The sequence below is a fragment of the Rhodnius prolixus genome, unplaced genomic scaffold (genome assembly GCF_049639745.1).
Source record: "Rhodnius prolixus isolate KJV_2025 unplaced genomic scaffold, Rpr scaffold_7, whole genome shotgun sequence".
NCBI lineage: Eukaryota > Metazoa > Arthropoda > Insecta > Hemiptera > Reduviidae > Rhodnius > Rhodnius prolixus.
The window spans coordinates 9690478-9715702 of NW_027411582.1; the positions used below are offsets into that span (position 1 = coordinate 9690478).

General features: G+C 33.5%; 1 protein-coding gene across 7 annotated transcripts in view; it reads right to left on the minus strand.

Moving 5' to 3' along the window:
- Window positions 1-25225, minus strand: part of pdm3 (POU-domain protein pdm3) — a 239966-nt gene that overhangs the window by 152241 nt on the left and 62500 nt on the right. The window contains exon 1 of one of the 7 annotated variants that reach the window (XM_074113857.1): window positions 6454-6602. The exons of the other annotated variants lie outside the window; for them this stretch is intronic. The gene's annotated coding sequence lies outside the window, so the exon portion shown is untranslated. Of the gene's footprint in view, window positions 1-6453; window positions 6603-25225 lie in introns of those variants that run through there. 7 annotated transcript variants of the gene reach the window in all.

Sequence of the window (25225 nt, forward strand, 5' to 3'; positions counted from 1 at the left end):
GGGTAAAACCGCTACTGAATCTTATCTTTTATTAAAAGAAGTTTATGGCAATGAATGTTTATCACGTGCGCAAGTTTTTGAGTGATTCAAGCGTTTCCAAGATGGCCGAGAAGACGTCGGAGATGATGACCGCCCGGATCGCCCTTCCACGTCCAAAACGGATGAAAATGACCCGATTTGTGGAAGAACAAGTCACGGGGTTCTCCATCAAGACAACGCGCCCGGCTCACACTGCATTGTCTGTCAAGAACAGTTTCTAGCCAAGTACAACATCCCAGTTTTAGGCCATCCGCCTTAATCGCCTGACCTAGCCCCATGTGACTTTTATCTGTACCCAAAAGTCAAATTTGCATTAAAAGGAACTCGATTTCAGTCAGTTGAAGCTGTGAAAGAAAAAGCGGCCCACGTCATGCAGGAGCTCAGACAGAAAAAGACTTCCAGCACTGTTTCGAACAATGGTAAATTCGCATGGAGTGTTGTAGGGACAGGGGAGGGGTGTATATTGAAGGTGATAATAACTAAATATGTATAAATTTAAAATAAAATGTTTTACAGCATCAGTCTCGTTATTTAATAGCCACACCTCGTATATAATACAGAGTTCGGAAAGAAGACTAGCTGAGGGTTTTTGTCCACCGAATTCTCAAGCAGAGATCTCGAGTCCTGGCTGCATTTAGATTATATTTGGGAATCTCTTGCATTGGGCGAAGATGACGGCATTGAATGCAATGAGAATGCACTATTCGGTGGAAGTTAGAGCATTTAAAAATAATTTAATTAAAAGTTGCAAGTTAACACTTTAAAAGTATGGATATTTTTTTACAAGGACAAAATACTTCCAGGATGTTGAATAAATATAGAAATAAAAATATTAAACATAACAAAACAGAAATTAGGACACCACAGTTAATTTTTACAACATTTACAACCGGAAACAGCTAAACTCTCATTTAATTACGTCTAATTTCTCATTTCTCCAGAGCGTTCTAGATAATTACACTTTAATAACTGATATATTTCTTTTAAAAAATGATAATAATAATTATTTTTTACGTATAATAATATTATGTTATCTCTAATTTCCTCCATAATTACACGATGAGTGCAGAATGTTGTAATTTATAAAAAAAAAAAAAATGAAATCTAAATGAAGAAATAATAAAAGAATACCATCTGTGATGGTAAGATAAGATATGAGACGAACTAGGCGCGACAATGAACCGTAAATCCTGAAGGATGAATTGCAACTCCCTAGGGGAAGTGATTTCCAGTGTTGTTAGAATTCCGGAACAAAAAATTTTCACTTATTTTCTAGCGGAATACCAACACAAATCATGTAATGCAATTCTATGTAAGATTGCATTATTGGATGGTGATTAATAGGAAATAGAACAATTGCAAGTTAATTCGTTGCACCCCGTCTATTTCTTTTTAATCTTACGTGCAATAAGCTTCCGTAAAATCGATCTAAATTGACGCCCAATTTTAGAATTAAACAACTATGAAAAAACAACAAATATTACAAGAAAACAATTCAACATAATTTATTTTTGTTCACAATTTATCTTATTAAGATAATAGAAAAAGCAGGTAAAAAGTTAAAGTCATTTAATATTTCAGAATAATTATGTAAATATTATTCATAAAGAAAACAATAGCAGATCAGGTTTGTGGTCCATTTAGAGAACAGAAGAACCGCTCACCTAGGGGAAAGAGAACAGATACTACATCTGTCAGGTAGGAATTATTAACAACCCTTGTAGATTGCAGGTGCATCTGGATGCATTTCATAAAATCGAGCAACAATGTACCAATTATCTGCTATCTTTACTGAACAGACGTTTGTAACACTGCTATCTGTTGCAACAACTTAATTTTTTTTTTTTTTAATTTTGTAAGGTGGGAATTAACTTTTTGGCCAACTGCTCCTCTTTATTTTTGCGCCTTTGAAAGGTGACATTAAGTGGTTGGGCAGGAACTAAGTTAGGGAAAATCTGTATAATTAAGAAGAATGGCAAAGAAACGGGAGCTATTTCAAGAGATACGGTTCTACCTACGTCTCTCGGAGCTTTTGACTGGAATGGTAGTTACTAAGCGCGAACATGCGGTAAAGAAGTCCACTCTTCTAGCCTCTGATTGGCAAAAAGATATTGTCACCTCCAGGACCTGCGGATAGCTGATCGCAGTGATCTATCCAGACCAGACTGATTTCGTTAATTTGGCTCAACATCCTAACAAAAGTATCCTCACTCTAGGTGCGAACATTATTTTTAGTGCTGCACGAGACCGAGACGAGGCGAGACTTTATGCAGTCTCGATCTCGGTCTCGGTCGCTCAAGTCTCGGTCTCGGTCTCAGTCTCGTCGAGATATCTCGGTCTCGGTTGTTTTGAATTTTTGTTTACGTGAAATAAAAAATACACCTCCCAACAAACTTCCCGCTCCATTAGTTTCGGCTGTTGGTGAAGATAAAGAATCTGATGATTCACCTTTTGACGACGACGACGACGACTGCATCAATATTTTTGCACCATTTGCTCAAAAATCAGCAAATATCACCGAAGCATGGAAGACAGAAATAATTAATTACACCAAATTAGACCAAGCACCAGTAGACGTTGACATTTTAGAATGGTGGAAAACACTTGAGAATTCCTTCAAAAATTTGTCTAGAATGGCGAAAGATATTTTTAGTATCTGTGCAACTTCAGTGCCATCGGAAAGATTATTTTCGCAAGCTGCGATGATAATGACCAATAGAAGATCTTCTCTAACTTCTGACTCAGTAAAAGCTCTTTTATGTATCAATGCTTGGGCAAAGTGTATCTTAAAAACGAAAATTTGTGGCAATATTTTTTAGGTGCATAGATAGTCTTTTTTTTCAAATTCATTAATTCTAAAATTCTAAAATATAATTCAAATAATATCAAAGTTCAAAGTATTAGATTATTAATAGTGAAATTTATGAAATTGAATAAATGAATGATATGAATAGTGAAATTTAGTGAATTTATGTAAAAATTAGGTAATTCGAAGGGGGCCGCCACGGTAGCCGAGCGGTGCGAGACCTGCGAAGCTAATGTGTATTGTAGTACTGGGTTCGATTCCCGGTCTTAGGCCTTGGATTTTATTTAATGGTTAATATGAGAAATTTACAGTAAAGTATGTTTGCTAGTCGCCTCCGTCCGCGACACCTAATTGGTAGTTGGACGTAAAGCCTCGCCTGAAAAAATAGGCGATTACTTTACTTTGCTTACTTTATTTATGTAATTCGAAGTCAAATAGATGTAGTAATATTGAGCATATATAATAAAATCGTATCTTTTAATAATTAATTCAATACTCGTAATGATTATTTATTAATAAAGAACACAATTTTATAATTTTGTAGCTAAAAATTAATATTTGAAAAACCGAGACGAGACCGAGATTTCTCGACGAGATATATATCATGTCTCGATCTCGGTCTCGGTTGCTCAAGTCTCGTCTCGGTCTCAGACCGAGACCGAGATTTGTCTCGTTTCTCGTGCAGCACTAATTATTTTTCCAATTCTAGAGCAGTCTTAGGCATAGAAAGAGGAATCGTTCTCTAATATCCTCAAGTTTAGGACCCTCCATGCTAAAAATCTTTTCCCTTTCATTCCTCTGCCATTTTGGCCATCCTGGTGATATGAAGAGAAAGTGTGAAGTAGAGTATCTCGACCAGGAAGCCCATTATCTAATTGCAGCTTCAGTAACATTGGCAACAAAGAGGATCTTGGTGCAAGATAGTGTGTTAGAAACAAAAGTAAGGAGCATTAGCGATTTGATGTGTTTTGATTTGGATGAATTGGATTCTGTGGATATTGAAATATTTGGCTTAGCCCCCAATATTCCATTCTCCGCATGTCCAGACAGGTTTGAGTAACATTCATTAGAGAAGTCGTTTGTTTTTAAGTGAAAGTTTCCGATCGTTTGTCAGAGAAGTCTAGAGAGTTAAAAATCTTAATTTTTTAGAATTATCTTTCATAATAATTTTAACATGGACTTAACAAACTGTTTGAATAATTATATTATCTAAACTCTAAATATTAATTAATAAAAAAAATCTTGAATCAAAATTAAAAAATTCTAAAACATTTAAAATATTGATTAATTATGAAAATGGACTTTCAACAAAGCGATAAAATCCAATCTCGCTCTCGCTTCTCATTCCCCTTTATTGTATATTTATTAAAATTATATACACAGGAAGAGGGGAGGTCAGAATTAATATTAAAATTAAAATTTAACAAAAAATCCAAAACAGTGGACAGACAGACCATAAAAAAAGAGCGGAAATAACTATTATTTATACAATTTATTTTCTAATTAACTTTAGTTAATTAAACATTAAATTTTGGCCGAAAGAGTGTAGTAATAGGAGGGGTTTTGGGAGGCTGTGGCTCGAGATTGGAACCCCCTGAGGGGGAGTTACCAAGATGGGCGATGTACTGTTCGCGTACTGGCGTGGCTTCCACAGTATTAGTGGAGCCGAGTGAAGAGACTATATTAATATGTAGATTAGTATTAGTAAATACAGCAATTATAAAACTTGGGTGCCAGAGGTGGAGGAAGAGGAAGGTCCCGGGCGGTGCGGCACAATGAGCGACTGACTCCAACTCTGGAGAACCTCAACGGCGCACAGTGAACACGCCCTCTCACAGCTCTGTCGCTGTTACTACCTCTCCAAGTCCAGGATGTGTTTCCAGCATACACCTTCCCCCTTCCTTATCCATTGGCCTTTGTTATTAGCATTTATATTGAACATTGGCGCTATTAAGGAATACCATCTGGGTGTGGGAGATAGAGAGAGAGATGTATCAGGAGAAAACTGGAGCGATACAAAATCCAGGACATGCAGAGGGTACTGTTCCTCCGTTGGTAAGCTGCTACTTTACATTAAGAGTTGTACAAATCTTTCTGCACGAAGAAGATGCTCGGTAATACTTTTGGTACTTCGAGCTAGGCTTTCCAAAAGCGAATCCGAGTTATATTCTAACGTGGCGCTCGCTCGAGAAAGGTTTAGACTGATTCAGAGTCCTCCAAGAAACGGATCAGCCACACTAGCACTTGGTTTAAAGTATCTCAGAAAATTCTAAGATAGAAATAAAAACTTTATTCGATTTTATTAAATGGATTGAAGTGCTTCAATATTATTAACCTAACAGAACCGTAACACCATCCTGACGTGGCGCATCCGACCGAATTTCCATGAAATGAAAGTGAAAGCTTCAAAAAAAAAAAAAAAATGAATTTCCCAAGAAAATGGTAACTAACAAAAGTGGTATAGACTTTAATGATGTCCATCTAGTTGAGAGTATTAATATTTGATGGTGCCCCAGCCAATGTATCAGTTTCTAAGAGTTACTAAATGGCCGCTAAGAACCAATGCATTCTTAGCAATGACTGGGATGGAAAAAAGTGGTAGAATAGCTGAATTGAAACAGCTGTAAGCATAGATGCAGCAAACCCAACCAAGTTGTACTGAATTTTTTTATAGAATTAAAAATAAATAATTTAGCTAATGATAAAAACCATTGACTTAATAAAAAAATTATTACAACATAATAGGATCTCAATGGTTTCTTCCCAAGCACATAATACAAGGAACTACGCTGTCCTTACCTCGTTATAAGTCATTTTGGAGAAGTCAAGATTTTTGGAAAAATTCCCGAAATGAGGAGAGCCTGAATTCGCACAAGAAGAGAATAGAAAAGAAAAACTGTTCTATTCCATACTGTGAAAGGTTTCTTACTACAATAGTTTTAGGTATCTGTCTGCTAGTTGGTGTTTGTCTATTTAAGCATAGAAGCGTAGAAGGAGTTTACTTTCAAGCATTAAACTATCAAAATTGATTCCTGGTTTAAGTATAAAAAGATTGTACTTATTAAATCAAATCACTTATGAAAGTTTTCTTGGTAACTGAATTTGAAAAACTTCTTGTCTCATAGCAGCATCAAAAGCTTAATATATAAGTTGAACACTCCACGTTTTTTTCATATTACCAAGTGAAAAATAGAAAATCTCAACGAATGCAATGGTTTTCTCTTTTGAAAGTAAGAGGAAATAAATTAAAAAATAGTAGATTTTAGATGAAAATAAAAAGTTCTATTCAAAGTTATAGACAATGGCGCTTCTAGTGGCGATTCAGAGAAACTTTGGCGCTATATTAGCATTAAGTAATGAATTTCAAATACTAATTATGGATAATCAATCAAGTCAAAGAGTGGAGGAGCTTTAAATTATATAAAAGAACTTATTATAAACCAATAAAAGTATTAGTAATTTTGGAAACTATTACGTCTGAGAGTGAATCCGACAATTACATTGTATTTCACATTTCAAGTGAATAGAATTAAATTTTGCAAATGTTAATAATCTAAAATGTAAAAGAAATTAACAGTAAAAGTGCTTGATTCTAATTAAAGTCGTACCTTGTTTGAAGATTACAAATTTCTTATAAAGTACTTAGATGAACACCACCCATAGGGCTTCAACTTATTTTACACTAATTTACCAATAAAACACCTTTAGTTTTTAAGATTTTGTATCTGTTTGTATTAAAAATAACTTAAACACAAATAATTCGAACAATTTAAACTTTAAAACACTGGTTTTCATAATAATTGAAACAAGGTAAGTTAAAAGTGACAATTGAAAGTGGAAAAAACAAAAATGGATGCCGGTAACTGGCCACAGCTTACGATATAGGATGAATAGATCTACTGTTAAACAGTGTGACCAACTTAAATAAATTTAGGTTATTAGCAGTGGATTAGTAATATGAACAGCTGGGTGACTGGGGCAGTTTTTTTAAGTAAACATGGCCGATCTAACATGTGTGTTTATTTAGATTTGGCATTTTTATTAATAGTTATTAATTATGCCATTGATTTCAGAGATATTTTAAAAAAGAATTGTACTTTCACTCGATTTACACAGCATTTACGTGATGATCTTGTTTTTGTTTTTATTGTTGCTGAACGCTGTCCCAACTTTTGCTTACGCCAATTATTATAATGATAATTTTATTATATTATCTTACAATATTTTTATGAGTTTACAGAAATTATTCTAAAAAAAGTCTTTGAATTTCAAAGTATAAAGATATTTATATTTTATAATTTGTTTTAGTAGATTCGTTGAATTTCAAAAGTAAATTTCGAATGGGTAGTCAATTTCCAAATTTAGGCATAACGGCCATACTTTTCTCACCTAATGAGAGAAAATATAAAATGTATAGATCGGATGGAATTCATTTGAATCGTCTGGGAAATTATTTAGAATGTAGAGAAGTAGCAACTATTTAGACTGAGAGAAGTATCGCCCAGGACTTGCACTCTACGCTAATTTATGTAGATTTTAATCAGAACAGAAAGGGCTATCTGCCCCCCTTACAAAGCCCACACTCCCTCACTCATTCGCCTCTCTCTCTATCTCTCTAGCAACCCCATCCCGTTTCTCCCGGGAAAGATTTTGTGATAAATGTTACTTTTCCACGGAATTACTCGTCCTGGTTTTTCTTGTCTATGAAAAATTATTGTTTTAAGCTGTTTTAGTGTTCTTTTTTTAAACTACAGGAAAAGCGGCTGTACTCGCCTATTTTACCCGGTTTTCCTTTACTGAAAGGAAATTATGTGAAACAATGATGGAATTCAAAAGATTAATTAAACATTATAAATTTCATTAGAATAAAATGAGACTGTTGTGAATGAGAGATGTGTTGCAATGATGGCTACTCCAGAACCGTTTAAAATCAGTGTTACCTGGAGAAGAATTCACTAAAAAAAGCCTAAGAATAAGTTATGTCCAAACCATTATGGTGACGCTCTAGCCTAGAACATTACAGAACAATAAGAAAGCCTAGGCTTTAAAGCCGAATTTCCGGTTAATAAATGTTCGTCTATTGTGATGTCACACTCCAGAATAGCCTACAATTTATTGGAATCAACAATTTAGAGATTTTTTTTTTAACTTTAATGAAAAACTCCGTAATCTACGAGTTGACGATAAGGAGGAGAAGTTTGAAAATTGTTAAGGCCATTTTCCGGAAAATTCGCCCCCCCCCCAGAACTAGCAAAAAAAAAGATTCAGTACTGAGGCATTTTCTGCCCAATTTCCCAGTATAGTGGTTAGATGATTCGCACCAAAAGTTTTCCACGATTTTCCATTTTTCGATTTTCTAAATAATAAAAACCAACCAAACACATGCACAAACAGAAAGGCCAATTGGTGAAAACTAATTTCCATTTTTCCGCCTTTGTAGTAGAGAATTTTCTATCTACTCCTACCTCACCTTTCGGTTGAAACCAATCCCCCTTTCATCAATTAATAGTTATAAATAATATTTGGCAATTTTTTTTCCCCTAAAATCTATTAGGTATGGGTTGTTGCGAAAAATCACAGTTGTAAAGGAGGATTTGCCCTATATTATAAAAACAAATTAGGAATTTTATCTTTTATAGAAATAGAGTAAAAAAATTGTCAAAGTTGGGTGTTTTTCAGTGGTTTATCGCGCAGTTTTTTGAACGATCAACCCCTCCTTATTTTACAATTCTGCCAGAAAATTCTTTCCCCCAAAATCTATTAGATCTACGTCATTGCAAAAAATCACAGTTGTAAAGGAGGATTTGCCCTATATTATAAAAAAAAATTGGGAATTTTATCTTTTATAGAAATAGAGTAAAAAAATTGTCAAAGTTGGGTGTTTTTCAGTGGTTTATCGCGCAGTTTTTTGAACGATCAACCCCTCCTTATTTTACAATTCTGCCAGAAAAATTTTTTAAAAAGAGAGGGAACAAAGTTTCAGCTGTTACCCAAAATGTGGGTAAAAATCATGTACAATTTTAAGCAAAATAATAAAATTCATGAATTTTTATTCTCTTCTGATAATAATAGTAATAATAATAAAATTGGGCCCCTCCCTGAAATGAATTCTAGTGCAAAACTTGCTAAAAAATAAAATTAGATTAATCCACGGCAAGATAAGCTTTTTATATTTTTGAAAAAAAAAGAACAATTTAGGTTAGCCCTTTCTCCCAAAAAAATTATAGATAGCCCTGCGGAGGGCAGAGAAAAAAAACAAAAACTCATCTCTCTCTCTCTCCCCAATTTTTTTCCTCTTCCCCCTCACCACACAAAGTTATTTCAGAGAGGAACCTCACAACAAAAGAATTCTCTGTATGTACGATAATTTTGCAGTATTTATGAGTATTAAAGGTTGGTTGGTAAGAGTGTATAGGCTAAAAAGAAAGAGAATGAACGTAGTAACACAACGAGAGATGGTTGACCAATCTAACGGACAGACGCGCGTACAGAAAACACACAATTACAGCTGATAGCCGGGATTGTTAAGTTCGTGGGAGGTTGGTACTCCTGGTGTGTGTGTTGTATGTTCGGGGTTAACTTCACTGGAGAGGGGTGGGGGGTATATATCGTGCTATATATATATATATATATAAAGTATGAGAATAAAGCCATTGTGCTTGTCAGAGCTCTGTGAAGCACATCGTGGCTACACTGCCCAGTTCTTTTGTTTTTCTGAATGAGGAGGGTTAGGGGCCCTATTTTCTCTGATGGGGTCCCTTTTTTGTATTTTTTTTTTTTTTTGAAGGAGGAGGGGGAGTATTTCGCCCTGTTAGTGAGAAAGAAGTGGAGGGTGGAAGGTAAGAGGAACCCCATCTAAATTCAAAATAATGATGGCAATTCTTCAATTCATGAATTTTTATTGTAAATTCTTATATTTTTCACTTTCAATTTGAGCCCTCATAAAAGTAAGTACTGCAATCGACTTTATTTTTTGTTTTTTTTTGAGTTAAGCTGACCTCCATATTAATTCACGCAACACACACATTGTTTAAAAAAAAGTGAACTCGTGTTTCTCAAAATCGAAAATTCACTACTCAAATTACGTAGTTTGAATTAGATATTTTGTTAAGTCTAAGCAATAGAATATGACCCAGTTATTAAGTTTTTGGTCAAAATCGATGACTAGTGTGCTGCTATTTTTTAAAAATCGATAATTGTTCACTAATCGATATTCAACTATTTTTTTATTTTTATATTAATTCGTACCTAGACAAGAGACTTACATGGAACCCCCATACGAGACTTAAACGTACCGAACTAAACAAATGATACAAACTTCTAGCCAGACTACTCGACAAACGCTCAAAACTCTCACTACAGAACTAACGACGACTCTATGCAGCTCTTCTCACCACCAATATGGACTTACGGACTCGAACTTTACGGAACAGCTAAAAAAATCCAACATCAATAGACTGCAAACACTCCAATCCGCAAATACTCCGCCGCCATAGTAGACGCTCCATTCTATGTTAGCAACCACACACAATACATACCGACCTCCAAATTCCACTCATCTCTGGAACTTGCCAAAATCCGATATAAAAATTTTCACCAAAAAACTCTCATTTCATCCCAACCCTTTAGCTGGCAAACTTGTCTTCAACTACGCTACCCTCCAATCCTCGAAGACGGCTGAGGCGCCGTTGGCCACGTGACCAACTGGGTGACTAATGGCGGCCATCACTGGATGACCGTCATTCACGTCTGCCACGTTATCTGTATATACATTCATCACATTTACTTATTGTACCGTGTAGGTACAGGTGTAAATTTCATTAAAAGGATAAATAACTATTAATTCATCCCCTCATTACTACATCCACACACTGATCATTTATGAACAGTCTAATGAATTCAGCGCATGCTTTGTAGCGAAAACAAAAGGGCGGAGCCCCTTGGATGCTGGGAGGCGAAGCTATAAATTCTTGTATTTTATCAAAGACTCAAAATTAATTTAATTAATCATTGTAATTAGTTTTAATGAAATCTGTAATTCAAAACTTTAAGATAAGATGTTTTATATATAGTTATACAAGGACTGGGATTGGTTAGTGGAATAGTAAGGGCGGGAGTAAGTATTCCAAGTAAGTATAGAAATGGTTAGCATTAGGCGCCAAGGTTTTAGTATGAAAATGTTGGCGGTTAACAGATAGGCGGGAAATTGTTACTAGGCTAAGGCCACCAGATAGAGACAGTGAATATAATTTGTAATTAAGGTATCTGAGAAGTGGTAATTTAGTATGTTCTCTGTGTTCAGTTTGGTGTTCAGTAGTGTGGCTAAGGCAGGACCTTAGGATAAGCAAGACCTCCCTTCTTCCCTTCGAAAGGCTACTACACCTAGCGGAGATGTTACTGACAATTACAAGAAGACCATCGTCTCGTGTGACCCTAAGAACACAGAAACCAGCCAGCTGTGGGTGTGAGAGAGGAGATAGAGGTAGGACGCTTTCCTTACCCTAAAAGGCCAAGGGAAACGGCCCTTGTACTTTGCTGATACTAGTATTTCTATTTTCTGAATAATATTCAACCTAAAGCAGGAAGGAATAATACTATATCCCTTTTGCCATTTTGGTAATAATTGTCTTGGAACCTTGCGGCTGTTACCTTAATAGTCCGATACTACCAGTTAAGACTTCATCCCCGGCATTATTTAGAAAAAGAAAAATCAAAGGAAATCTATGATGTTACACGCTCATTACTTTCAAGAAAATTGTCCTAAATCCTAACTTATTGAATTTTCTTCATACCCTGATTTAGTAAAACCGTAAAAAAAAAAAACAGATATGACACCTTAAAGAAAAGCCTAACTCAGGTAAAAACACCGTAAAGTGAAAATCCATTCGTTAATGAGAAAAATCCTGTACATTGTACCAAAATATATTCATTAAAAAAAAGCAGTAGAACTGAATTCAGTACGGATTATTGTGAAGCTGGCTCAGAAATAAATCAGCAGCCATTGTCTGAAAACTATAAAGTCGCATATGAACATGAGAAATTACATATTGCAACCTGCATGATCAAAGAAGTAAGAAATTTGAATGGCGTTGTAAAGATTGGTAGCTCTGAAATGGATCGCTACAACATCCGTTAATTTCTCTGACTTCCTCTGATAATAACATTAAAAAAAAATAAATTGTTATTTATTGTTCCATAAATGATTTCCATAAATTTTTTTAATGTTTCATTATTGTTAATTTCGATTTAATTTTTTTAATAAATTGTTTATTATTTTCGTAATACGTGTAGTTTAATCTTTGGAATTTCCCCATGACGTGAATGTGATTATGTAAACAGAAAATAAAAACAATTTCAGTCTACAATAATTACACCAAAATTATTAACTACTTAAATAAGTAATAAATTGCATAAATAAAGAAAACTCGAAGGAGAATCGCATTAAATTAAAAATTGGTTTACAAAAAAACGGATATAAAAAAAAGTTAATATGAAAAACAATTTAATATTACTTCCATTTGTAAAAAGTTTTGTTATGTAATTCTCATAGGAGATATAAGCTTATAAGAGATCACTTTTTTGATGTGCACCTAATGAACCTGGCATCACTGGACATTAGGAATGAAAATAAGCCCATACCCAAGAAAAATGAAGCAGAAAATTAAACTGGGTATCTTATTGGATAAAAAAAGAAGACCTGGGCAGAGCTAAACGAACGTGGCTGCCGTCAATGAATTCAGATTAAAATTGCTGGAAAGATTCACTTCTAAATGGGGAAGTTATTGATTCTAGAATTCAGTTCTAGAGCATGGATCAGAGAAATTGGTTGCAGCCTCAGATTGTGAGCCCTATTATGTCTTAAGCTTGTACAAAACAAGACAGTGAGCATCATGGTTTATGCCCCACTCTCTAATTGCAGCTATCTGCAAACAGGAATTAGTCTCCTAGGAAACAAATAATGCCATCGCCCTGAACGACTAAATGGTCTATGCAAATAGTACCTAGAGTATGGACATTATATCGTGCTTAAAAAATTCAGCATATTTTTTGGATGTAAAATTAAGTTTCGCTTTAAAATATATAGGTCTCAAATTAGGGGGAATTGGTGGTTGGCCGGCTCCGAAATTGAAGTAGCAAAACAGTAGTGCCCGTCAGGAGTTACGTCTCTCCAGATGTTCTAGGATGAAAATCCAGTCCTAGAAGGGAACTGTTAGATGCTGAGCCATCTAAGGTTCACAGGTGTTCGAACCATCGAGCAATCACATAAGAGGAAACATCCTACGCTCCACCAATGGTAACTTAATCCTACCTAAGATCATGAACCTAGCCTCCTTGCATCCTAAACTATCCATTATAAAATGGACGCATGTTTTATCCCCTGTCTCAAAACTTTTTACAGATGGGATTGGACATGAGTCCCATTCAAATAATGGGTGCCTTCTTAAATTACAATATCCCATTGAGGGAAGTCACCAGGTGTCTGCGTGTGGTCCATCCATCAGGACGAATGCTGCAAGGCCGACCTATCCGATGTTCCAACATTTCAAATACTTTCACGATGAGGACCGCCATTTTAGTTGGGCTCGCAACGAGATTCCTGCAGAGACATAAGGGAGAGAATCTATTTTCTGTTCCCGTGTGCTACTGAATAAGTACCAACTTTGTAAACCATCTTCTCTACTTGAGGAAAACTTTACAAAAAATGAAGTTGATTTTTTTAAATATTATTATTAAATAAGATGAAAAGAATACGAACTTTTATTGACAGAGAGAGAGAGATAGTTTAATGAGAGAGAAAAAGGAATAAAAATAACGCGTGATTTTTTATCAATGCAGCTCGTTAATTATAGATTAGATATTGTAGACGTCAATCAGTCAAGAGAGTACGCTGTAGTGTAGTGTGGCGGTGGAGGGAGGTCAGTCTCTGGAGAGAACAGAACTTGCAAGAGATTGTAGAACGACTGAGAGAAAGGACACTGCCTACAACGCTAATGTTCTAGTGTCCTGGTAGAGCATATTAATGAAATATTATTTGTAGGTAGCGTGTTTATATCTAACAGAGTGAACCGGTGGATGAGAGGTCGGTTGGTGTTGATAGCGGCAAGGAGCTTCAGCGCCCGGAGGGGAGGGACCTCGAGTGTGGACTGTTGACGTGAGTAATCTCGAGATAACCATCTATGAAAAGTGAAAGAGATTTATTGATCAGAAGTAATGTATGTGCTTATATCTCTAATCAAAATTGTTATCGATAAATTCGTGGTTATTACACATTAAATATACTTGATACTTTAGTAAATGATCAGGCGCTCTGATATTATATATAAATTAATCAAAGTATACCTAATCAAAATTTTTAATTATATACTAAATGAGTACATTACCATTTTTTTTAATGTTTAATTCAAATCAAAAGCAGATTTCTATTGTTGATATTAAAAAATAGAAAAAAAGTAATCAGAACAAACAATTGCGTGATTTTTATATATTTAATATTTAATTAGACGAAAACAGAAACGAAATAAAGTTCAATAATCAAATATAATTATCGATAAAATGAATAGATTGTATGATAATTACAAATAAATAAATAAATAAAAATCAAGTATGTACAATATGTCAGGACTAACTTTTAACTAAAAATTCCAAATTTCTAGTGCCTACAATTTTATTTTGTTGCAATCAACGCAATTGTTGCATTATAAGCAGCAAGTATAATGTCCTAAACAAACTCGGATTGGAGAAGTTACCCAATGGTAACGATCCAACAATATTTCGCTATCTATGGACTCTCGTAGTCAGAGAGGAGATGACGAGCCTTTTAAGACATCAAGAAGTGATATTGGTAAGTATTCTGAAAGAAAGTGGATAGAATAGGACTAAGAACTAAACTCTGAAGAACTATCTATGGACTCTCGTCGTTAGAAAGGCGATAACGAGGCCACTATCTTTTGAGACGTCTAGAAGTGATATTGGTAAGTATTCTGAAAGAAAGTGGATAGAATAGGACTAAGAACTAAACTCTGAAGAACTATCTATGGACTCTCGTCGTTAGAAAGGCGATAACGAGGCCACTATCTTTTGAGACGTCTAGAAGTGATATTGGTAAGTATTCTGAAAGAAAGTGGATAGAATAGGACTAAGAACTAAACTCTGAAGAACTATCTATGGACTCTCGTCGTTAGAAAGGCGATAACGAGGCCACTATCTTTTGAGACGTCTAGAAGTGATATTGGTAAGTATTCTGAAAGAAAGTGGATAGAATAGGACTAAGAACTAAACTCTGAAGAACTCTCGACGTCAAAGAGGAGATAACGAGGCCACAGTCGTTTATGATGACGTCCTAGGGATGTTATCTGGAAATGTTCCGGAAGAAAGGGGTTTGCATCAGTGGATTGTGGATGAGATTCTATGTTAAAACAAACATTTTCTGGATTTTTTTTTCCCTACACTGAGGTACATATCTTGTAGATCATTAATTGTTATTTTGAATAACACTACTAGGGAAATTCGTTTTCAGAGCTTTTTGCGGGAAGGTGCAGTTAAAGCTGACGCCCTAAAATGTCGTTTCAGAGAGGCGTGCACTTCTGCCATCAGCATTATAGATAGTAGGAACGAATAACGCAGAAATTTGAAAAAAAAATGTGTAGATTACAACCGTAAGAATTGTAGTAAGTAAAAGTCATGTTGACTGCAGATTCTTTGAGATAATCAATAATTAAAGTCAATAAATAATTATTATTCTATTGATATGCACACACATACCTACATTAAAGTTCAAAAATCTACGCTAATGTAAGGGTATTAAAAAAATAAAATAAAATAAGTTTAGTTCAGACTCACTTAAATTACCTGTGTAACATATTATTTTAAAGAAAATTTCCTGAGAAAATAAAAGGTATTACAAAATAATACGTAATAAAACGTGTTGTAAGTTATTTTAAAAATAATACTATTCATAATAACAATTTAAATAATGAAAAAAAAAAAAATAGCAAAAAAATCCATCGTCATCAATGGATAAATTCTAGAGTAATTATCTAATAATTTCACTAATAAAAAAAGAAGGATAATAAAGAGTGAGAGAGCGAGATAACAATATCTGATAACAGCCAAATAATAAGGAAAGTATAATTATAGAAAACATGTTGATAATTAATTAATGACGCAAAAATTGACGACATATTATAGTGCTTATCAAATAAAAAGAGAAAAAAAGTACGTCTAATAATTTAAATAAATGATATTGAACTCTACGCCAGTTCTAGACGATTTTTTAATATATTATTATTAAACTAGCTTAATTAACAATTTAGCTTCTAATTAAATTATAGTCTAATGTTCTTTATTAATTGGATCTAATGAATAAGAAGAGCGTTACTAAAAGAAATTAATAATAATACAATAAAAAATAGTAATGAATCAGCGAGTTTCGAACCTCTACATGTGAATGAAAAGTGATTTATTTCGCTGTGGAATAGTAAGGACTAATAAATTTCGGTTTAAAATTTAAAGCAAAAACTAGGATCACCAAAATTGTCACCAAATATCTGGAGAGAATCAGGCTACAATTTTTTTTACCAAACAATTTAAATTGAAATTTGTTCATTTTTTGAATAGATTTTTAATTTAAGGTTCTGGGTTAATTAGCTGGGGTTTCCTATTTAGGGACCCTTCGAAATTTTTGAATTTAGTTTGCTAGCTTAAGAATTATTCTGAGATGCGGAATTGAGAACCAGGAAGTTCTATAATGAAGTGGCCAGCGAAGGAACCAGGTTTTTTAAAGAGGCATGTTTAAACATGCTTACAAGAAGCTTCAATTCCTTTAATTAAGACAAGTATACTTTAGAATATTAAGGAGTACGTTAGAGAGCGGGACTTGATTATGACGTAATGATATTCTCGTTCTGCCAGAAAAGAAATATTTCCCAAAAATGATTTACCTAAAAGATTTACATTTTTAAAGGTGCCACGATAGCCGAGCGGTTATAGGCTAGACCCGCAAAGCTAAGATGTATTGTTGGTTTAGTGGGTTCGATTCCCTATGTCTAGGTATTGGATTTTATTTAATGGTTAATATGAGAAATTTACAGTAAAGTATGTTAGGCGGTTATAGGCTAGACCCGCAATGCTAAGATGTATTGTTGGTTTAGTGGGTTCGATTCCCCTGGTCTAGGTCTTGGATTTTATTTAATGGTTAATATGAGAAATTTACAGTAAAGTATGTTAGGCGGTCAGTTACTGTGGAAACACTAACAACAATAACAAACATGTAATAATGATATGTCCACGTTATTTGGTAGAAAGGAAACGAATGTTTGACGATATATACAGGTATTTAGATGCACCATTTCGCTACGAAGACATTATATTCTCCACCAAAATTTATGTGTTTAAGTCAATAGCAGAGCTAGCAATGAAATATGATTGTATTTAAAAGTTATAGAATGAATGAAAGAAAATGATTAGAGAAGGATTACGTGATTTTAATTTTGGTTAAGCTATAAGGATGGCAGGAGCAGAGTGCTGCTCCATCCATTAGCAGTAGTTTATGTAAATAGTTGGATATAGTAGAGGGATGAATGTGTGAAGCGAATGTATTTATAAGTAAGAATGGAGAGTGAGTGATATTCTAGTGATAAGCACCTAGACGATGCTGGCTGTATGGCGAAAGCCAATGCCAAAAAAATGTAACAAAAAAAAAATGTTAGGCGGTTATAGACTAGACCCGCAAAGCTAAGATGTATTGCGGTACTAGTATAGCTCTTGGACTTTATTTAATGGTTAATATGAGAAATTTTATAGTAAAATATGTTTGTTAATCGCCTCCGTCCACGACACCTAAATTGGTACTTGGACGTAAAGCCCGCCTTAAAAAATAAGCGTTGATATACTTTATATAATATATTTTTAATTCCGACTAAAACATTGTAATAATTTACTTTGATTATTTTTATTATGAAAAACATCATTATTAAGTTAAATATGATACAGCACCAAAAATGACACTAAAATAGTAAGTTACCTTATTGAAATCTCTCATTGCTCACTTACCTGTAAAACAAAACACAATCATTAATCATTGGATTTACAGTTAAGGAAACTGCATTAATAATTATAAAAATAAAATTCTAAACAATGAAATACTATACTTAGTTCCAGGTGAAAAAGGACATTCATTATTCCCGGATAGAATCTAATTACAGTCTTAAAATGTATTTATATTGATTCAGTACAAATATCAGATAATTGTATGGAATACACAAATGGGTACAGAGAATAATTTAAAAATTTAAAAGTACTTTGAATTCCCATAAATGTCCTCTTATAAAGGTGGGACCAAGTTAAAAATTTACTTAAAAATTAGAAGGGAATTCTACCAACCAGAAAATAACAATTGTGTGTATTTAATTAAAAATTGAATTTTTAACATATTTAAGTTGATAAAGCTGCTAAGCATTTTAAGCCCCGGCTAAACTAAACATTATTATTACGAGTTTACTTAGCCAACTTACTGTGGGTATGGCGTCGCTTGGAAATGTTCGCAGTTATTACTTCCGGTGGTAGGAAAAACCTAGAAGTAATTACTTATTCCCTGTTTATCATACTTTAATTATCCTATTTTTAAAAATTAGTTTTTAAATGAATATTTACTTTGTTTAATTATTAATTAGTTTTTTATGGAAATATCATAAAATAAGAAATGAAGAAGCTAAGGGTTAGCCTAGGAGGAAGTTATTAAGGGAACACCTGTTGTACTCGGTCTTTGGTGGGGGAATTTTTAGGCTACAAGTGAAGACAATCGGAGAGAACCGTTTTTATGTTGTACACATTCATTTTTTTGGGGGATTAGAATCAGTCGAACAAAGCCAACTGATGTCACACATTTACGCGACTGAATGTTACTGTTTTTATCACAGTCACGATTAACGTGATTTTAATTATGAAAAGTCTAAGCAGTAGTGTTCATTGAATTGAACAGAATGGCTGCTTTTGATCAGCGCAAAAGACCCCGGTCGCAGATTGTACGCTAGGGACACAGCTTAGGCTCCAAATTGTCTGCCAATTAGTGGCAAACAAGACAAAAATAGAACAAAGAAAAGATAGAAATAAGAACATTACAATCATTATTTAGCTATAAATTAGGCACTAAATTAATAGCTGTTTATTACTATCAACAATCAGCTCTATATTCCTAATCTTTTCCTTTACAATATCCCAATAAAATATTGTTCCTCTGTGAAAAACCTTGGTATCACTTTTGATCAAAACCTATCTTGGAAAAACCATGTTTCCCAAATCTCTCGTCGTTCCATCCACATCCTTAAGCAGTTTAATAGTTCCCCGGCACCTTTTTCCAATTAAGACCCGGCAACTCCTAGTTTCCTCTCTTATTTTCCCCCATTTCGACTATGGTTGCTTAGTGTAAGACGCGGTCTTTCTGGTCTTATGAACTGCCTCTCATGAACTGCTTTATAAGATTTATTTTCAGCATTTCCAGAGAGACTCCCGTATTTCGCACTGCTGCGATGAGTTGAAGTGGCTTTTCACCTGTCTATTGCCGCCAATATCTTTTGGCTACTTTCCTTTTCCAAGTCATCCAGTCTCAAAGGCCATTCTATATTTTTCCAACTCTTTAAGTTTAAATCCTCGATACATTCCCTTAATACCAGATCTCGCTCGTCTGATCTCTATATTCCCTTTCACCGTACCTCATATCCTTTGACAAATCCTACCTAATACGTGCTACCTCTCTCTGGAACTCCTTGCCATCATCTGTCCGCCATGCTCCTATACCCTATCTATCTTTAAATCCCTTCTATTCAGTTATCTCCTTTCTATTCAGCTTCCTCCGAAATTCTAATTGTTTTAATTTATTTCCTTAATTTCTGCTGTTATTTTTATTTTCACTTTTTGTAAATACTTATTTATTTTCTGTTTAATCACAGGCCAAACTGTTAAGGCCTCTATTTGTACCTGTGTTTATTCTTAGGGGACAATTGTCCCAGAATAATAAATTTCTTTTCTATTCTATTCTATTCTATCTAGCTCAAAATATACAATATTTAAAAAAACAAAAATCAAAAATAGAAAATTTTGCTATTCACGGTTTTCCCGATTGTGTAAGTTCAGTAAAATAATTGTGTAAAATGATAGAACTGGTGAATAAACAGTGGTTTTGTATTGGAAACAAAACTACCACCTTTTCTGAGGAAACTAAATTTTGCAGATTGAGAACTAGGATGACAGTTTTGGTTGGCCCCCCCTGGCGCTAGAGTATGATGTTGACAAAGCTCTCACTGGTGTTTGGAATACTAAGGGATGTGTGGGTGGGAGAGAGAGAGAGAGAGAGATAGACCGAGGAGGAGGAGTCAGTTAGCAGATTCATGCATCTAGAACATTCATATCACTCAGTCGAACTCTATGGCTGTTGATGATGTGAATTGCTGATGTGATGATGAACTATACCACTGAAACTATTATCAGGCCAACATTTTCACAAAATACCACAGAAACTATTTGTTGTTCCCACTATATTCTGCACTAAAAACTATAAACATTATGTTAGTGTATTTTCACTATATTTAGCTGCAGTGAATGTTTTTTTTTTTTTGCAAATTATTACAGTGGCGTCTCGGTTATTCGTCATGACCGGGACCGGACACGTGACGGATAGTCGAATAGACGGGTAATGGTAAAAAACAGGAAAATTTCCAGATTCTTTTGTTTAACGTGTATAAAACTTTGTATTAACTGGTATACATATTTATTGTTTCTCTTTGTATATGTATTTGCTTTTATGTACCGTATCAAATGGGGTAAACCCCAGATTTTTTTTTAAAGACAAAAGGACTCTTTTTTTTTTTTAAGGCTAAAGTTTTCTTTTTAAAATAATTATTTGGGTTTTTTTAAAAATTTTTTAAATACTGAGGAGAGTGACGATTAATTGGAATAGACGGATAAAAGGGTGACGGATATCCGAGACTCCACTGTATTGCATTTTATTAAATTAATGCACTATTAGCTGCATTATAAAACTATAAATTGCCTAGTAGATTACTGTAATTCATTTTAGTAATAGATGTCGCGACTAGGACCAAATTAGACACCTAGAAGATCCTACAAGATTGGACTGTTTAACAATATCTGGGCGCGAATGGCTCCTCTTTATCGATATTGGGTTCTTATCGGGAGCACATTCCTTGAAAAAAAAAAGAAGAGTATTTACTATTTGATAAATCCTGTATTATTTTACCTTACAGTAGATTATCCACAGAAATCAGCGACAACTAATTTTTAATTCTAGCCACAGCATTCTTAATCTAAGCTAAATCAACACATCAACTACATCTGCAAGCCCTATATGTTGATAGTTAATATTGATACTTCATTTGGGATACCCGCAAGGTCCCAATCTCCATGCGTGCCAACTCTCCTCTATTTTCGGGAGATTAAAGACATGAATAAATTCAGATTAACCAAAAATAATAATAAATAAAGTACCCCCCCCACTAAAAAATGCGCAAATCAAATGTAGCTAACTGAAAAACCAGATCGTTTATACAATGAAACAGGCTCATACTCAGTTCCCTTCAAATAAAAACTATGCAATGGAAACAAAGCAACAGTTAATTATACGAAGGAACAATAAGCAAACAAAAAACAACCCCCCACCCAAAAAAAAGCAAAAACATATGATTATTATACAAATTAACTGGAACAGCTGATCATTAGTGACCATCCAAATGGCAAGGTTATAATCTAGCTCAAGCTAGCATGAAATTAAACCACATGAACATTTTATTGTATAATGGATTAAATAAGACGAATAAATATTTGAAAGATAAGTATATGCACTTAAAAATTATATTATTGCATTTTTCAACAATTATATAAATATATATTATACAAATATAAAAAAAAACTTATGAGAAATCGCAGCAACGCCATAAAATGGGACGCTAATTAGAAATTATATCCGCTCCCATAATGTTCAACATAACATTAAAAATTAACACCATCACATTTAGGATATCTTCATTTTTGGATTCCCACCATTTATTACGTATCTATTGCTAACAATGCGTTGAGTGGGAGTCGGCCGGATTTAGAAAAGTGACCATTTTTATTGGTTCACAATATCGTCTTCTGGAATTGACAGAATTAGGAACCGCTGTCTTAACACTATAGGACTTAGTCCCATTAGATAAAATAATAATAAAAAAAATTAAATCATGACAATTTTCTGTTGCAATTAAAAATATGTACATACAAAACCGGAAGTCAATTTAATTAATTATATATAATACTCCTTTAGTGAAGTCGTGTTTTAAGGACAAAAATCAAATTTGCGATAAAAAAAAAAAAGAGAGAGAGAAGTTAATTTCACAGTAATGAAAACGTATCTTCTCCTTGGAAATTATATAAATTAGACAGAAATTATATAAAAGAGGCATAAATTATATAAAAAAAAGCAAACTATGCACTCCTGTATAAGCTATTATAGCTATAAAATAGCTAACTAACATATAATATAAATTTAGAGGTCCCTCAATTTTCAATTGAAGGTTAAAAACTCAACTAGAATTAGAACTTAATTAACCATTTCCCATTATTAATCAAGAGTTAATCACGTTAATTGCAAAACTATTATAACCTTGAAGCAAGGAAGGAAGGAAGGTTTCTTTTTTGTGTTTGTGTCTGTGACATGAGAAACGTATAATTTTGTTTTTCTAATTTAGTAAACTTAATCAAATGCCATCTAAATATTTAAAATTATTAATGTCCTGTTTATTTGATGTTTAAAATCAAATAATTATATAAAATTAAAAAAACTTTTGCTTGCCAATTATGGATTTTTGTGCTTTTGTTTGATATTTTTTAAAATTGCGCTTAAAAATAAAAATTTAAATAAAAAATTAACAAATTCTACAAAGGTATAAAAAAAAGGCTACAAATAAAACGAGCTAGTGTGAGAGAAGTATTAGGTACGTATTAAACTTATGAGTATACGGTTATAAGTAATTTCACAACTGTATCCAAGTCCAAAACATGTATTCAGTTTAAATAATAAATAATAAACGATATTCAGGTGATATATTTGTTTTATTTATTGAATTTATTTGTTTTATTGGGCGTATCCTACATACCGAATAATAGTGGATCGTCAGTTAAACTTTGGACACCTAGATATGCATGAATAAACAACTATACTGCTACTTACTTTGCTAAAGCACGCTCTAAGTTTTTTTTTTTGTCCAATTCGAGAGTGCGGCGTTAGATTGTTAGTAAAGTAAATAATAAGTTAGCGGTACATATGATAGCGTGGCTTCTAGTCAAGTCTTCGAGAATTAGTTAGGGTACTTCGTCGGTGTAATTATTTTAGACTCGGATATTCTTTTTTTTTTGTTAACAATATCTCGCTTTGAAAAAAAAAAAGCAGCTTATTAAAATTTAACAAAGAACAAAAAAGATTGTTGATAATTTATTAAACTATAACGCTCATACGATTACACCTTTACAGCCATTTGTAAACTGTAATCGACCAAGTTTCTGCAAGTAAGAAACTTTTTGGTTCATAGCTTAAAAGCTGTTCAAAGAAAATATATATATTGATGTTATAACTGGAGTTATTTTTGTTCTCAGCAAGATTTTCGTTACCGCCAACAACAACTTGCTCTACAAGTAGCTAAAGTCTAATTTCAAGATTTCCTATAGACGGCCAAAAAATTGATCTTATAACTGATCAGTTAAAAAAAAATACAAGGATGGACAGAATGAGAAATATTAGGTGAAGAGGATGGACAAGAAAGAAAACTGTGATGAATAAACTGACTTTGTACAGATTCATGAAGAGGAATGAAAGAAGAGGAATGGCCTAATCAGGTTCTCAGGTTCAGTGAGAGCATAGTGTTGAAGAGAAAATGGCTTCCTGATATGGCGACTGGACAGAAGGAAGAGGAACAAGGTCCTTGCCAAAGGGAAGTTGCCGCAAAAGATTTTTCATTCCTTCAAGACTTGGACAATGGGGGGGTCACCAAGACCTCCAGTAGCCCCCTAACCCTCCGAGCTTAGCTAGGAGCTTCACCATTATCACCATAAGTTAAAACCAACAATTTCTTATGAATTATACCTTTTAATGTGAATTATTATACAAAAAGTTGTATACAAAAATATTGAATGCTTAACTAACGCTCAGCTAAGCATAACCGATATTACTTTAAAGACAGAAATGGTTACTTAAAAAAGAAAAAAAATATTATTTTTTTTTAAAAATTCAAAATAACATAAATGATAAATATCATTTTGTAATAATAATTGAACTGAAACAGTAAGAACTGGTTTCAAATTAGGTTATTCCAGATTATGCTTATTTTTTTTTAGTTCCCAACAAATTCCAATTTAAGTATTTAAATAATACTTTGAATATTTAAATCACTAGAGGTAACCCAACCAAATCAGGTGACTATTTGCAATTTGACTAAAATGTTCACTAATTATTAATATTTTTTATCCTTTTGGCTTTAAATTATATAGAAATGATAGACCGGTTGTAATATTTTACTGCCATTAATCAATTTCATAATATACGAGTATGTACTGGACATTTATTTATTATGGGTTATATCGCGTTTTTTTGGTATTTTTTAAATAGCCTAATTATGAAAAAGTTATTAGTACTTGTTATTCTATATTTTGAATTAATGAATAAAAAAATAAATAAACCATTATACAAAAAAAGAAAAAAAAAGCGGATCTATATCGTAATAATAATTAATATTTTATTGATTGATTGATTGGTTATTTTTTTTTTGCAAATTACAATCGATATAAACGATAAGTGTTAATCAAATTTTCCAAAAAAAAAAAAAATTCAAAAAGATCTAGATTTATGTATCTGTAATAAATATATTTATGTTTAAATAAAATCTTAAGAGTCATTTAAGACTATTTCAGGCGGGGCTTAACGTCCAACTACCAATTAGGTGTCGTAGACGGAGGCGACTAACAAACAAACTTTACTGTTGAATTCTTTTATTAACCATTAAATAAAATCCAAGGCTTAGACCTGGGGAATCGAACCCACTAAACCAACAATACATCTTAGCTTTGCGGGTCTAGCCTATAACCGCCTAACATACTTTACTATAAATTTCTCTTGTTAACCATTCAATAAAATCCAAGACCTGGACCAAGGGAATCGAACCCACTAAACCAACAATACATCTTAGCTTTGCGGGTCTAGCCTATAACCGCCTAACACTTTACTATAAATTTCTCATATTAACCATTAAATAAAATCCAAGGCCTAGAGATAGGGAATCGAACCCACTAAACCAACAATACATCTAAGCTTTGCGGGTCTAGCCTATAACCGCCTAA